The sequence below is a fragment of the Mesoplodon mirus genome, assembly GCF_964341445.2.
Source record: "Mesoplodon mirus genome assembly, chromosome: 7".
Taxonomy (NCBI): Eukaryota; Metazoa; Chordata; class Mammalia; order Artiodactyla; family Ziphiidae; genus Mesoplodon; species Mesoplodon mirus.
In genome coordinates, this window is record NC_138983.1 from 90,234,609 (window position 1) to 90,252,015 (window position 17,407).

Below are 17,407 nucleotides of genomic sequence, written 5' to 3' on the forward strand. Positions count from 1 at the left end.
ATACTAAAAGTTTCACCATGGTAGTGTGAGTCTTTCCAAAATTTATTACATTCCTATTATATGCCAAGCACTGACTTACTCTTTGATTTCATTTTTCCCCCAATTTTGTTTTCCAAACACAGAATGACAACTTGGTGAAAAAAACCCTGCGGCATATACCAAATACCAAGATGTGCATCCTCTGCCCATCCTCATTTCTGTATTCCCACTCATCCCATCGTAATTAGATTCTGCCACTTTTCTCCTGAGCCCTATAATAGTCTCATGTCTACTCACTTCCCATCTCTTCCCCGTCTTTTAATCTCAAATGCCGTTCATACATACAGAACGTCACCTGAATGATGTTCATAACTGATGGCTGCTTGCTTTCTTAAGAATGCTTAAAAGATGCAGTGTTGGAAGAGAAAGCTGTCACCACCTGCTGACTTGTGCCCAAAGTCTCCGAGGCTGAAACTTCTGCTTTCATAAATGGGGAGGCCCAGCCCAGAAGTGAAATGAAGAAGTGCCATAAAAGAGCTTATGAGCCTTTTAAAGACTTCCCAGGAGATATACACACACACATACATGTACACAAGATGTTCAGTGTGATTTCAGAGAAATTCTCAGAGACCTCATATGTCTCAAACACTGGGTAAGACCTCTGCTTCCAGACATTCTAAAATTTACTCTTGAATAATGCAACCCAGAGAGCGGTGTACTTGGACCAAATTACTTATATCCCTTATAGTATTATTTCTGGCAAATTACCCCATCTGCTTTTGGCTTGCATAACAGACAATGGCAAGAATTTCTTTTCTATCTATTGGTAGAGGTCCTCTTCCATGACATCCTTTATACAAAGACTATATAAATGCACATAATGTCTTACATATTATTTCATAGGTTTAAGAGATACTTGGTGTCCAGTGTAGAATAACATGGACTATGGGCTAACAATGTTCTCTAAAGAATAAAGTAGTTCTTTGTAAACTAGACTGTTTATATATTTCATACACCCTCTGTTTCCCAGTTATTCTCTCTTATCACTTAATAAATTCTTTTGATGTCTTTTCTATATCATTTGTACTAAAGTGAAACAAAGCGAGATGTTTTTGATTGCTCCATACCTGGACAAAAGTGTTAGAATGGAAGCCTAGAGGCTGCTATGGTGGTAGCAGTCATAATGAAAATGAGAGAACGCCTAAATGGATGTGGTTTTCCTGCTTCAATTACCTGGAGATTGTTTTCCAGTGCTGACACCAGGATGTTCTGAATTTTGCTTTAGTGAAACGAATTAGTGTTTCCTCTACAGTTTTAATTATAGTTTTGTTTCTCTAAAATTGCTATGTAATTTCATTGACCATTGAGTTAATACAAAGTGAACTCCTTGGCCTGGCCCTCCAGGCACTCCAACTGTTCTAACCTATCCCTGCTGCTCCATCACCTCCCCTTCTCCTACACATGGGCCTGTGCTGCCATCAAACTGCACAAACCTCTCTTCTCTCAAGTGCTGGGGAGTTTTCTAATCTCTGTCACTTTTCATTCTGCTGATTATGTCAGGAATTGGATTTTCTTAGATGTGATGCATATTAAATCTACTTTACATGTATAACATGTTTATATAGTTAATAAATTTGACAAAAAATTATTAAGTGATGCCTAATGATGACTACGTTACAAAATCATATATATATATGCCTTTTCATATATATCCATGTCTTTCAACACTAACCTCACCCTCTACATTCTCATAATACTTAAAATATGCTTGCCTTATGTTTTCCAGGCCATTGCATGTGGTGCTCTCTTTGCCTGGAGTTCTCTCCTTCCTCCGTTCTTCTACTTGCCACCACTTCCCCATGTAATGACCCGATTTGGAGAAGACTTGTTTCTGCCCCTCTTATGGGTTCCCTTAGTACCCTATTCTAAGTTCTATTAATTCAGACTGCATTGTAACTCCCTGTTCATTGTCTTCATCATTGTGTCCCCAATGCGTATACAGCACCTAAGGTTTGGAAAGTACTCAAATAAATGAAAGTTGGTGACATTGAAATACATGTATAACTGGTTTAGAAGAGTTAAATGATCATTGTTATTGAAAGTCATAAAGACACTTACGCCTTTGACCCAGTAATCCAGGAGTCAAAAATTCACATGCTTTCAGGGTCAAGCAAGTAATCTAAATGTGCCATGTTGGCCTGGGGGGGAAGGCAATAGGAATACAGGTTACTGTACTTGCCTCACCTAAACACATTCAGATTTACACTTTTATAAATACTGTCGATACAAGCCAAACAACCATAACCCCTGTCTCATTCAAAGAAACAATTCTGTAGAGGAAAAAAATATTAATAATAATGTTATTTGTGAATCTATCTGTAATAAGGAAAAAATGAAGACAAATGGCTAGTAATAGGAATCTGATTAAATTAAATATAGATTGTACCCATTAAATATCATATATTCTTTAACGTTAAAATAATCCCCCAATTGTAATATATGAAAAATGCTTTAGTTATTGGAAATAGTGAAGGAATAACACAAAACCCTGTGTTTGCTGTAATTGCAACCATGTAAAAATGTACATCCTTGTTTAAAAAAAAGGATTAATCAAAATGAAGATAACTATGTTAGGGTGCTCAAAATAGAAATGATTTTTGTAAAGTGCAGCATTTAATAATGCCGTCATTTTTCCAATCCCAGTCTCTGGAGAAAACTTTGGCAATATCTCTTGGAGACTTAGAAGATGATACCTAGCAAGCAGAACCAGGTTACTTTGGGTAAAAGCTGAAGAATATGAATTGTGGGCTGAGCTACAAATAACATTGTCATAGCAACCTCCAAAGATTTCATAGAAAAGGCATGACTTGGATTTCTCTTTTTTTTTTTTAAGGAAAATGACTAACAAGATCCCTTTTGAAACAGTTCTGATACAGTGAGGGATAAGATACAATAAGTTTGATAAAGAGTTTTGTTGAGAACTTGGGATAAACTGGCATAACCTTGAGATCAGAAGTGAGACTCCCTAGTGTAGCCTTAGCACATTATTTTGTGTGTGTGTATTGATTAGTTTTCAGTGCCGTAACACGTATGTGATGCCAATCTGCCTTCCATGCAGATAATATTTATTTAATAATAAAATATTAAGAACAATATAATAACTCTATAATGATAATAATGGTTATTATAAGTAAAAAAGTTCAATTCTCCTTGTTAAGAGACATTTAATATATTTCTCTGATTCTTTATAATGAAGGCTTGATTATCTGTTCTCAGGGTTCTTCTGTGATACTATATATAACCTCCTGGAAACAGGACTGTGGAAATACTGATAGTATCAACGGAAATCATTGTAACTTCTTCCTTGGAAAGGGCGTATTCCATCAGTCTCATTGCCTCATTTGTTAAGCTGAATCGCCATCCTCAGTGAGAGATCATTTCAGTGTCCAAACTTCCTGCAAGGATTTATGTATTAAGCCCATTCTGTTTGAGTTTAGACCAGGAGTGTCCCTTAGGTTATTTTATGAACCCAGGTTTCCTGTAGTTTGCAAAAGCTGGCCCAGCCCACTGGCAGAAAATCTGCTTCTGATAGCATAGTCCTGTGGTAACAACTTTGGTATCTTGCACAGATAAGCAGCCTTGATGTAGGTCCATGTGGTTAAGGAGGAAGACATTGTCAGTAATTACCTTTACGGGGGATATTCTAGTTAGCAATTTTTTTCCAGTTCGAGGTAAACATGTCAGTCTGGGCTTATCATAAATAGCAATATATCCAAAGTATCATTCTCAGACTACACACACATTTTTGACTCTAGCTTTCTGTGTAACGTTAGAAAAACAAACAAACAAAAAAGCGTAGTCAGATCACCTGTGACCTCAAAATAAGGAGCTGTGTGGCAGCATCAGGAGGCATAATGAGTGAAGCCAGAATTCACAAGCAGCGGGCGGAGTGGGAAACCCCTGCGGTTCAGGCCTGATCACTGAAACTGGCACCTGATCGCCCTTACAAGTGATACCTGTTCGCTCAGTTCTTGAAACAATCAAATATGTACCGTAAATATCATGGTTCTGCTAACACCTTTTGTATGTTTTCTGAAGCCACTGGTAGAACTAACCTTTCTAACCATCTGCTGAGAACAGAAGTCACGTTATAAGTCAAGTGGAACTTTGAGTTCTATTTCCATTTCTAAACATTTGACCACAAAATTAAACCTCAGATTCTTAAAGAAGAATTCAGTCTTCTGGGTAAGTGGGATCTGTCCACTCGTTCATTCAACATTTACTGAGCTGCTGCTTCATGTAGAATGTACAAGTGGGTTAAAAGATGTTTGAGGAGATTACTGTCTCGTTAGCCATCCAACTAATCATCACTCATGCTGAAGTTTTGAATCAGAAAAAAAAAAGAGTTGAACCAATATTTGTTAAATTTTGCACACAAATAGCCCTAGGGAGCACAGAAGGGAAGAGTTTTTCCATTGAAAAAATGTATGACTTTTCTGAATAAATTAATATGTATCTTAATCATGTATGTTTCAAATGAGGAAAAGATTAATTTAATAGAATCATTCTGTAAAACCCCTACTGCTTTGAATCCTATGAAAACTTGTTGCTAATTTGAGGCTTTCAAATTTAAAGTCATAAGATAAGTTGAGCAATCGATAACCTTGAAATTTAGGAAAGTGACTGACATGGACTAGCCAGAACGTTTTTTGCAGTAATTTGATATATAACTCTGCCCTAATCACTCTTAAAAATCAGCTAGACAGTAAAAAGTTCTCTACCTTCAAACCTCTTGATGAAGTTTTGCAGATTAATCTGAATGGGTTTAAAATTTGATGAAAGGATGGAGAGCATCTAAATTTAGTTTTTCTGGATAGCCACGTGCAAAAGAATGAGACTAGACTACTATCTTATACCATACATAGATATCAACTCAAAATGGATTAGAGACTCCAATGTAAGATCTGAAACAATAAAACTCCTAGAAGAAAACATAGGCAGTATTCGCTTTGACTTTGGTTTTAGCAATATCTTTCTGCATAGGCCTCCTCAGGCAAGGAGACAAAAGCATAACTAAACAAATGGGGCTATTATCAAACTAAAAAGCTTCTGTACAACAAAGGAAACATCAACAAAATGAAAACCTACCAAATGGGAGAAGATATTTGCAAATCATGTATCTAATATCCAAAATAGATAAAGAATTCATGCAACTCAACAACAAAAAAGCTAACAATCCAATTAAAAAATGAGCAGAGAAACTGAATAGATATTTTTCCAAAGAAGGTATATAGATGGGCAACAAGCATGTGAAAAATGTTCAACATCACTAATTATCAGGGAAATGTAAATCAAAACCACAGGGAGATATCACTTCACACCCATTAGAATGGCTATTATCAAAAAGACAAGAAATAAGTGCTGGAGAGGAAGTGAAGAAAAGGGAACCCTTGTGCACTTTTGGTGGGAATGTAAATTAGTGCAGCCACTATGGTAAATCACATGGGGATTCCTCAAAAAATTAAGAATAGAACTATCATGTGATGTAGCTATTCCACTTGTGGGTGTTTATCCAAGGAATACAAAAACACTAATCTGAAAAGATATATGCACCCCTGTGTTCATCACAGCATTATTTAGAATAGACAAGATATGGAGACAACCTAAGTGTCCACTGATGGATGAATGGATAAAGAAGATACACACACACTTACAATGGAATAATAGCCATAAAAAGATGAAATCTTGGCATTTGGGACAACATGGATGGACCATGTGGGTATTACGTTAAGTGAAATAAACCAGATGGAGAAAGACCAATACTATATGATTTAACTCATATGTGGCATATAAAAACAAGCAAAACAAAATGAATGAAGAAACCAAACTGAAACAAGTAGATACAGAGAACAGAGTAGTGGTTAGCAGAGGAGAAGGGGGTGGAGGGAGGGCAAGATGGGTAAAGGGGGTCAACAATATGATGACAGTTGACAACCTTTTGGTGGTGAGCACACTGTAGTTTATATAAATGTCAAAATATAATATTATACACATGAACCTTATGTGTTATAAACCCATGAAAATATAAATAAATAAAAATTTAATAAATAAATTTACTTTCATTAACTTATGAAACAGTAACATACTTTGCCCAATTTACTTAGCTTCAGAATTTTCATTTGTACAGTTTGAACCAGAAGAAGTACCTTTATTGGTTTATTTTTTTTTCTAAAATTCTAAGACTAAATTGTTATTACAATGTCTTCAAAAATTATTAATAGAATGCTTTCATAATTATCTCACGTGAATATTTAGGTAAATAGCTATGTAATAGCTGAATTTTCTCAAACTGTTAAAATATTATTTCTAAAGGTATATTTCAGGTTAAGAAGGATTAAGCTGCAGAGATATAACGTTTAATGATATTTCTCAAGTGATAAGAACTTACTATCAGAAGCAGGTAATATATTAGTACCCTCATTATGAAGTTCAGATTCTCCAGCAGAAAATGCTCAGGGCATATGTGAGTGATGATAATTTTTTTTCTATGCCTATATTCCTATAGCATTTCTTATCATGATGTCATTGTGTAACTGCATTTAAAGTGGGCTCTTAGGGACTTCCCTGGTGGCGCAGTGGTTAAGAATCCGCCTGTCAATGCAGGGGACACAGGTTCGAGCCCTGGTCCGGGAGGATCCCACATGCCGTGGAGCAACTAAGCCCATGCGCCACAACTACTGATGCCCACGTGCCTAGAGCCTGTGCTCTGCAACAAGAGAAGGCACCGCAATGAGAAGCCCGCGCACCGCAACGAAGAGTAGCCCCCACTCCCCGCAACTAGAGAAAGTCCACGTGCAGCAACGAAGATCCAACACAGCCAAAAATAAATAAATTTTAAAAAAAGATGATTCTTTAATCAATCAATCAATCAATAAATAAAGTGTGCTCTTAAGCATTTGCCAATTAAAGAAACTCAACATAAAGACCCAAAGACCCCATCTGAGTTTGCTAAGGGATGCAGTGTTAATAAAACTGTGGCTCATTGGAATCTAGTGTGTTACAGGATTTTTTGCACACTTAGCTCTTCAACTGATTTGGTTTGGATTCTAGTCAAATTACTTGGTACCTTGGTTAAGTGGGCTTGTGAAAAATACTGATGTATACAACCAGTTCCTATGGAGCTAATAGCTATGTGTTTGCTAAGTATTTTGTGAGAAGAAAAGATCAGAGAGCAAAGAAAGCTGGATTTCCTTAAAAGCACTGAACTAACTGTAACATGTATGTAAAGACTGGGTAATTACTGGGCAGAAAGAGGCCTGCCAGTAAAAGCCAACTATATGCAGCTCCCTTCTTTTGCTGAAAATCTGTCCTAGTTTCATGTTAAATTATATATTAAAAGAATACTACATTTTTCTATAATGATGTTTTTATACTATAGAGGGTATGTTTCTGACCAAAGACTCTACATCCACAATATATGATAAAAGCAAAGGTATAATGATAAAATATCATACTCAACTCATTTAAGTAGTAAAGTATATTCTAAACCTCATAATGGACAAATATAGTCACTGTGAGGTGGTTCTATAAGTCTCTAATATATTTTAAAAAGGTATATATCATATTCAAACGAATATCTACTATATCTTAAATTATAACTATATAAAATGAACACATTAACTTTAATGACCACTTATTTACACTAATATAAGTCTGTTCCCCAACAAGAAAGATGTACATATGTATATGGGTGTTTGTATGAGTTAGGTAACTGGCATCTTTTAAAAAAACTGTTCAAGAAAGTTTGAAGTAATGAATTTTCATGTAGCATGAGGAGGTAATCAAAATCATTCTCCCATATTTCCTTAATTCTAAGGTACCGTATGTTGTATATGTCCTTAAGTTAGGGAAACTTTTTTTGGAAATAAAAAGCAAGTACACCAAATGTGCACATTAGAAGGAAAATTCTGGTTTTATAAATTTTATAATGAAAAAAGAAAATGGAATACATATTTTTATTTACCTTAGAATTAAATTTGAATTTAAGCTTAATTTCTACAGTAACCTTTAGAAATTTTTATTATGCAGTCTTTCTTGATGATAATTTGTAATTTGCTATGACTGATTTAGAATTTCCAAATTTCCATCCATTTTTAGAATTCAAAATTTTGGCTAAAACCATCAATTATTTGAAATCCTCTCTCAATCTAGACTGTGCCTGAGGCCAGTACCTGAGCTGATCCTCTAGAGAGCTTCATGGAGACTATAATAAGGGGAGCCCTTGTTGAGTAATTTATACTTGATTAACATCCTCACGAATTGCTCCCAACTTTATTCATGATTCTGAACACTTGAGATAATTGAAATACCAAAAGAATGAGTATAAAGCTATTAGGACGAGTGGATACTTGAGCCTGCTCAGAGTCTCTTTGAGGCAGAGACTCATTTTGTGCATAAGTGTAAAGAAATATATTTTTGGAAAAATAATTCTAGTTCCAGTTAGAAGATAGTGAACTCAGAGATTTCATTTATCACTGCTCAAAGTGTTTAGAGCCATTGAAAACATTTCCCCCTAGACATTGACATGATGGACTTATTTTAATCAGCAATTACAAAAGTTGACCAAGTGCCAGGCATCAGTGAGTAGATTATTGGGCAAAAATCCGTTTTTTCCCCTTGTACACAACCTGGATGCATCCTGTCCAAGGACAGACTTAAACAGGCAAGGGAAAGTTGATTGCAAACGATTGCAGTTGGAGAGAGAGATTGGACTAAACTCTGCTGAAACAAAAGGTGGGACAGTTTATCAATTCTGGAGTGAGCTAGTGGACTGGTACTGGAGGACATTAGGAGGAGACTGGTTAATGTGATTAGGCCATCTGTGTTTGCTAATCAGCACTTATTGAAGTTAGACTCTTGCCCTCCCACAGAGAATGTGGTGCTATCTTTCTTGATGATTACATTTCGAAAAATGGCTCCCATGTCCGTGAGAAAGACATTCCTGGGTTGTAAATCTGGCAAGATTACTAGAAGAAGATTTACGTGTCAAAGGGGTGAAAAAAGAATTTGCATGTTTTTTAGAGTAAATGTTCTCAATAAGGGGAGGTCAAGGGCCTATAAGTCAGGAAGAAACCTGTCTAAAGTTTTATTAAGCTGAAAGGAATGTTAAGGCTGTCTTGGTCAATCTAAACCTTGAACACAGGTGCAGATGTTTGCCAACTCTAGAGAAAAGCCTACAAGTACGACCAGCTCCTTTACCTTTAATTTCCCATCCTCCCTAATCTGATTTAGGTCTTTCACTTGTGTTGTCACAGGCTTACCAATATCACAGAATTTATCGGGTCAAATTGCAATTTTTTGTCTGTTTACTACTCTTGACACTAGACTGTAAGGTACCTGAGAACAGGGATCCTGTTTACATTTGTAACCATAGGACCTACTGTAATTCCCCTTACCTCAATTAATGCCTGCTAAAATAAACTGAATTCTATAAAATTAACAGAAAAGTAACTGAGATAGGAAATAAGAATGTGGGAATTACAAAAAAATTAAGAGCCTTTAGTTTAGTAAAATGAAGATGGTAAGGGAATATGATCAGAAGCCATATATTCCTAGAAGGTATGAAATTTTCTAGTAAATCCTAGAAAACTAGAAGTTGGCCACACCCAGTGGAGATAGGAAAGAGGGCTCACATTTAATGTACACTATATGGTAGACACTATGTTAGCATATCAAATTGAATCGTTTATCTGTGAAGAAAGCACTGCAAACCCTATTTTATAAGTAAGAAAACTGATTCCTGGAGTGGCCATATACCACCTACAGAACAGTGAACCAAGATTGAAACACTCACCTTTATGGCCCCAAGTCATAAAGCTATTAAACGTGGCTGCCTTAAACGTAAATTATAATAGTTTAAGTTTAGGAGAGAAAAATGATCAATACTTTTAACTTTGCATATGAGATGATATCCCTAAGAAGGGATCACCCTCAAAATATAAATAGAATCAATAAGTATCAGATGTATCTTTAAATACTAGAGACAAGCAAGGGTGTAAAGAAAACGGGTGATGTTTGGGGGTACCTTCCAAAACTTTTGAAGGTGGTGTCACCACAAGGAGACTCTGTCTCTTGGTGGCACCATCAGCTCTGCTTCTGGATTGGATGGATATTGAGATGACGTTAGAAGTGCTCTTCTCTTAGAGTTAGGACATTCTCTGATTCTTTAGTAATGAAATACCTTTGATTCTTTGCTTTATCACCAAAAAAGATTGTTTAAAGGAACAACCTTTTTGTTTTTCCAGATACACACTGGGAATGCTATTTACCAACTCTCACTACATGCTAGAGATATGATGGTAGTCCCCTTATATATCCCAGTATACCGTACAGAAAATATTAAGGCTACTGGCATCAGTCCCATATGGTTAAATAAGCTATTTAAAGGAGGATATTCCTGAACTGGAGAGGGATGTCTGGGACAAGAGCAAGCAGGATGGAGAGGATTTAATCAACAATTTAGTCTTATCTGGAAGCCTGATAAAATTCAAATACCCATGTCTCGCTTACATGGGACTTATTTTTCAACATAATATGGCTTGACAATTTTTCTTAAGAATTTGGGATGAGAAGGAAAAACAATAATTTAATCTAGTCAATAAAAGGAATATTGATGTTGCTCTTATTTCTTTGAAATCCTTTGCTAAATTTCTTGACGTCACCTGACTGACTTTTACCCTTTTCTAGAAACAAAGCATAACAGGAGGAAGTAAGAGCTAGTGCTTTTTAGTGTACTCTTGGCATTCTTCCAACTCTTCTGGAAAACATCATTCTATCACTTATATTCCTGTAGAACTGTAAGTTGAAATGAAGAACCCTCTTACCCAGCCTCTTACACAAAAGTATCACGATATTCTTTAAAAGACCCTATCCAAACACACATTTTAAATAATTATTAGTTCACCATCATGACCCAACAAGACTGCAAGGTTGCTTAGCAACAGAATCAGGCACTCTTAACAGGAACATGCATGGGAACAATGGTGAAAAGTGATGGAGATCTTACAAAGGCAAATTCTTTGAATTAAATCTTTGTGAAAGGACATCATAGGGAAAATGAGTTTTTTAACCTAAGAATTGTTTCCTGAGATTGATACATTATTTCATAGCTAAACATCAACCACTTTCCATAGGATAGATAGAACAATGGAACTTTTAGTCTTTACATAATTTAGGGCACTTACAAAACATTATTTATCAGTGTTAGCTTGAAAATGAATAATATTTCTGTGTCGTCCCATTATCTTTAAAACTGTATAGATATATAAAGAAAGGAAGTTACTTACAAAAATAAATACTGCAAATGTATTTGATTAACGATGTTCTATTTTTATGTCATACATAAGTAGACTATAAAAATTGTATTCTTTTAAATTTGAACAGGATATAAGTGTATATATATATATATATATATGTATACATACATACACACAAACATGCATTATCTATCTAATTCCCATTTCCAGTGGAAAAAAAAAGAAAAGAAAAGAAAAGAAAAAGCCTGCAAAGCATTGTCTCTTTGGGACTCCTAGATTGACTAATTTTTGGCTGAATGGGCTGATTTTATACAACAATACCTGTAAAGGCACTAACTTCCTTCTATTAGTAAATGGAAGAAAATCCAGTACATTTGGGCTCTGTTGATGCAATATGTAAACACCCAGCAAGTTCAAAGAGTAAGCTCAACATCCTGGCAGAAGACCTCAACTTTGACCCTAGTCCCACCTCTGGCTTGGACAATTCACTTAACCACCATAGACCTCATATTCCTCATCTCTAAAAGGAGGCCTCCAAGATTATTTTCAGCTCTAAAATTCCTAAAGTTCATGTCCATCAACTCTTAAGTAGCATCATTCTTTTTTCTCACAGAATTGTTTGTTTTACTGCATTGGTTATTTGACTACTGTCTTTATGTAAATACTAGAAGTAGCAGGCTTGTTCACCAATACATTCAAGTATCAGGCAGAAAAATTTCAATACTGGGTTTTTGTTTGTTTCTTTCTTTCTTCATGGCTGATTGCATGTTGCAGAGGTGATTTTTAGTTTCTGGAAGTTAAAAACATGCAGGTGTAGATACAATATGCTGCAGGCATTTATATCACCAGCCATAATGTTTTAAAACAACTGGCTTTTTTGCATAGTCTTTAGAAGAGGGTTAGATGAGCACTTCTGTTTTCCTTTCCTTGAGAAGTTTTATAACAACACCGAAAGGTCATCTTTAAAATGTCAGACGATATTAACAACAAAATCTTGGAAGACAGCCAGTCCACCAAGGAAACAAACCCAAAGGACTCTTTACAGATGCAAATCTTAAATAAGCAACAGAACCTGAGAGTGGGGTGAGGGCAGGGGAGAGAAATACTTTGTAGCAAAGAAATACATTCAAGAGATGCCTCATGGCCTTGAACTGTTGGAAAGGAGTAGCAGTAAACAAACCTGGCCCCCAGCAATTGCTAAAGGGCACATTCATTAGGAAGTTGGAAGCAAGAAGTCTAAGATCATGAGTCAGAGAAGCAGAATCATGAGCCACACCCACACTGGGTTCTATATGCTATTGTCAAAACAAAGAGAAGTTGATGTAAATATTTTAATTGCAAGGAATTGAAGAAGTGGTTTTTAATCTCACTAGTTGATGCCAGGCCAGGTTTTTGATTATACAACTGAGGATGTAGCTCTATAGTCCTGACAGCTGAGTAGTAGAGAAGATGCAGTTTTCCTCCCACAAAAATACCACTTCTACTAACAATTCTAAAGGGAGAGAAAGCCTTTAACAGAGAACACATTAAAGGAGAGTCACAGTTATTTAAAACCAGAAACTTAAATATTGATGGAAGAAGCAAGTAGGTTTAGGAAGAGAGCAAGCTACAGAAATTGATAAAAGCTTTGCACTTTTAGTTGAAATTTTAAAAATTATAAACAAAAATGGAGAATTCTCTGCAATTTGTATTTTATCCAGTATTCGACTAAGTGGCCTATTAGTTTAGTAGGATGAAAAGTATCTTGCTGGCAAATGTGGAAACTAATACTGAAACAAAAATTGAAGGCAGAGACATATTTTTGTAGCAAAGGATTTCACCAGCTTTGTCAAGGTTGACACAAGAATCATATTATAGTTATACTTAATATAAATGTTAGATTATGTAATACATAAATGTATATTCAGTAGAAATAGTCAATAAATTGTACATAATGTACTACAGTAGTAAATGTTAGGTTCTTTTCAATGAATACTTTATAGTGTTTTTGCGATCTTTATAAAGAGCCTAGTTTTTACATAAATACTATTTCAAATTTGGGGAATGAGAAGTTTAAAATAAGATGAACCAGATTTCTACAATCCATTTTCTGATGCTCAAAGTGGGCAGACTACAAAATGGAGCATGGCTGAGGCCATGTGGTAATCTGTGTGTTCCTTGCACTGTTTGAATTATATTATACATCCGTAATATGCAGGGGCACAAATCACTCATAGGTTCTGCTTTTTAGGCAAACTTTTACACACGAATAACAACTAATTAGAATAGACCTTAGCAAAACCGTGATGTTTGCTTGTTTCATCAAGCTCCACTTTCTGAGTTTCCCCTGTGAGTCTATTTATTGCTCTGTCTTCTCTATTCCCTGATACCCTCTGCAGAACACTTATGCCCTCAAGTTCTCTTCCCTCTTGCACATCATCAAAACTTGCTTTTGGATCATTCAGGCTGAGGTAAAAATGACTACGATCTTAAAGCACAACCAGTATTTGAATTTTAATGGGAAAAAAAGATTTAAGCTAAAGGGATGAGATTCCGAGATAAAGGGATGAGAGTTGAGTGCCAACCATCAGTTAGTAGATGAGAAGACATTTTTAGGCATCAAAACTTTTCTGCATCTCTAGTCATAATACTAATTCTGCAAGCTATATAGTTGGAGAGATGCAATCATACGAAAGGCTCAAGATATCAGAAAATAGAAACCAAAACTACTTCCTCTTAGTTCATGAATAGGGTGTAGGTTTACTAAAGAGGACATTAAAATTACTCCCTGTTTCCTGAACCCAATCCAACCAGCAAGGGAAAGGAGTTGAATAATGTGGCATTTGAGTTGGTTAATGGCAGGGAGAATTCAGAGTGGAATTACAGATGTAAAATGGATATGAGGATGTTATTTGTGTGTATGTGTCCGTTGTGTATGTGTATAGAAGCCACCTCTGTCATCTAGGAAAAGACATTTAAATCTTCCAGAGTTATAAATTCACTGAGAAGAAACGATAAACTTCAGCATCATTTTGTTGCTCAATTGGGTCCTATTTGAGGGATGAATCAATAACAATGATTTCCTTGAATGGTCTCTCAAGGCTATTGTTTTGTTTTGTTTTGTTTTGTTTTTGCGGTACGCGGGCCTCTCACTGTTGTGGCCCCTCCCGTTGCGGAGCACAGGCTCCGGACGCGCAGGCTCAGCGGCCATGGCTCACGGGCCCAGCCGCTCCGCGGCATGTGGGATCTTCCCGGACCGGGGCACGAACCCGCATCCCCTGCATCGGCAGGCGGACTGTCAACCACTGTGCCACCAGGGAAGCCCAAGGCTATTGTTTTTTTATGGCCCTGGTATGCAAGGGGGTTGTTCTGAAAGGACACAAACAGGTAATTCTCTCTTTCAAGGATTTTGGTCGTAGTAGTTGAGCAAAAACTACAGTATGATAGAAAGCAGTTCGTTTTCTTTGTCTCATATACAGAGTTAAAATTAAAAAGTGAAAAGACCCTACGTTTTATCGTTTTATATTCAACACTTATCTACATAAGTGTTAAAACAAGTTGATCTTACTACCCATTATGATTATTAAGGTACCAAAAAAAATTCACTTTGAAAACGATTCCTGAATATGGATACATTTTGTATTCAGAATCACATGGAAAAAGAAGCCTCTTAATTTACATGGGCCAGTGTCCCATAGTTATTGATCATTATTCATGGGAAATAAATTAATTTTGTAACATTCCATCATTTGCTATTTTTTTTAACAAAAGAGGGATTTTATTGTTCAGCACAGGGAAATATAGCCATCATTTTATAATAATTAAATGTAGTATAATCTATAAAAATATTGAATCACTATGTTGTACACCTGAAACTAATATAATATCGTAAATCATTTATACATCAATAAAAAGAGGTATTTTAGTTTTCTTATCAGCTGTTCTGTTCTTTGTTAAGAAGTGAGGGAAAAAACACTTACTGATTCTAAGGAAGTCAGATCCTTGATTTGCCTGATGATTATGGATATGAAAAAAGTGTTCTCTACAGAACAGTAGCTCTTAATCAAGAAAAGGCCGGCTCTAACATATTCTACAAAGAAGAGTGTGCCAAGATATAGCAATCCTTTTTGATTCTTTTGAAGTTTAAACAAATAGTGTACTCCGCATGAATTTTATCTTTCAACTAAATCATTCTACTGTGGAATTTATGATGCTATACTACTAGTTTACGAAGCAAGTGTAGTAGGCTTCACGTATCTCCATATCTTATATTGATGGCATTTAAATTCTAATACCAAACTGTTATTGTTTCATAAACTAGGAGAAAATCACGCTTATAACAAGCAGGAGAAGCTGGCAGAAACAATAGATTTTCCATTCTTTGTTTTCTATTGTTTGTAAGCCTAATTACCCTCGTTGACCACTTAATGACAACACATGATGAAATTTTCCTGACTGCTAATTAATTAGCTCTAATTTCACTAGCTTTGTTACTGCTAAGGCTTCCACTAATTCTATGTGTGAATGTCTTCTTACCCTACTCCTCCTACTTTCCTCTTTGAACTTCCTCATATGTAGAGAACCCATTTGATTGACTTAAGCATCAGAAGATACTTATAATCAGAGAAAAAGCAAAAAAGAATGACTATAATGCCAATTAGTATAACTATTAATTAGAAATTATGTTTTGAGGATTTTCAGACAGAAGAGGAGTAGAAATGATAATAGTTTAGTTTTAGGAAAGCTGTGGTACACAAATAGAACCCCAAATCACACCACAGAGAATTTTGCAGGAATTTAATATATCTGATATACACTCAATTTGTGCCCATGAATAGTGAGCAACTAGAAGTAAAGGAGAATCACATAGTTACATTTCTGGACAAATCAGGTTATCAGAATGATGTAATAATGGCAGTTTACCTCAATCACTTCTTAGGCTTTCTTATTTACTATGCTAAATGTTAAGTGAGGTTTCTGAGTAAAAGCATTACAATGACTTCAGCATTGTGGGACATGAAACACAGTGAGAACTCAGAGCAAGGAAGGAAATAAGGCAGGTAAGAAGGAAAAAGAATTGAAAGAGCTGAAAGATGTATTACTTGGCTGTCAGGTGTTAGGAGAGTTTATTTGTGCTTTTTCTTAATCTTCATAATGCTCTTGTCAGAATGGTAGTAACATACCCATTTTTTTTTTTAGATGAGCGACCTTTAACTGTAGGTTGCACTTGATTGTCTGCCAGGTTTTCAAGTCTGTGATGGGGACAGTAATGTCAGAAATTTCAATCCCAGTCAAATCAAGACCTGGTAGAAACACCATTATGGAAGTGCATAGTTTTGACCCAAATTTGACCCCATTAAAATGTTGTTCTTTCTTCTCCAGGATGATAGTCTGTATTTCAAGAAGAATTCTAATTCTTGCCCCATAACAATTTCTCTGAGTTCTTTGTGCCAACTAAAGCCTTTGATTGATTTTCATATTAGCAAAGCCCTGGAATTATATGCAAAATGCTATGAATAGTTAGCAAATAGCAAAAGGATGCAGAGCCGTTATCAGATTCTCAAAACTCAATCAGATTATCTAAGAGTTTACATTAAATGAGGTAATGAATGCCCTTTCTGGATCCAAACATTATAATATTTTTAATCCTTACCGTGGTCCCTGAAATGTCTATTATCTCTAATTATCAGTAAGGGAACTGAGGCGTCGTAAAGTCTAAGTAAGTGAGAGGTCTGGAATTCAAATCCAGGTCAGTTTCAGTCTTGAACACCACTAATTCTATAGCCTACAGTGCATTCTATACTCTCACTGTAGATAATCAATAAATGTTCATTTATTTCCTTTACCCCAGTTGGGGACAAAGAACATGGGTGTGTGAAAGAAAGTACAGGTTAGTTTTAATGGAAATGATATAATAATAATGCTGGTCAGCAGTCACGGAATATTCATATTGTTCTAGGAGTTGAGCATTAAGTACTTTACAGGCATTCTTTTATTTAAAATCTCATATATATAATACCTACCTTAGGAAGGAGGTAATATAAATGTGCCAAGGTGATTGAAATAACGTGGTCACGTACAGGCAATGAAACTGGGAAGGAGTTTTCTGGGCTGATGGTTGAACTTTGGCCAAG

General features: G+C 35.7%; 1 long non-coding RNA gene and 1 pseudogene across 2 annotated transcripts in view; both read left to right on the forward strand.

The window, feature by feature from the left end:
- Positions 1-17,407, forward strand: part of LOC309808866 (centrosomal protein of 78 kDa-like) — a 1,034,926-nt pseudogene that overhangs the window by 826,083 nt on the left and 191,436 nt on the right. The gene's annotated exons all lie outside the window — the stretch shown is intronic.
- Positions 1-17,407, forward strand: part of LOC309807703 — a 96,611-nt gene that overhangs the window by 31,442 nt on the left and 47,762 nt on the right. The window lies entirely within an intron of this gene.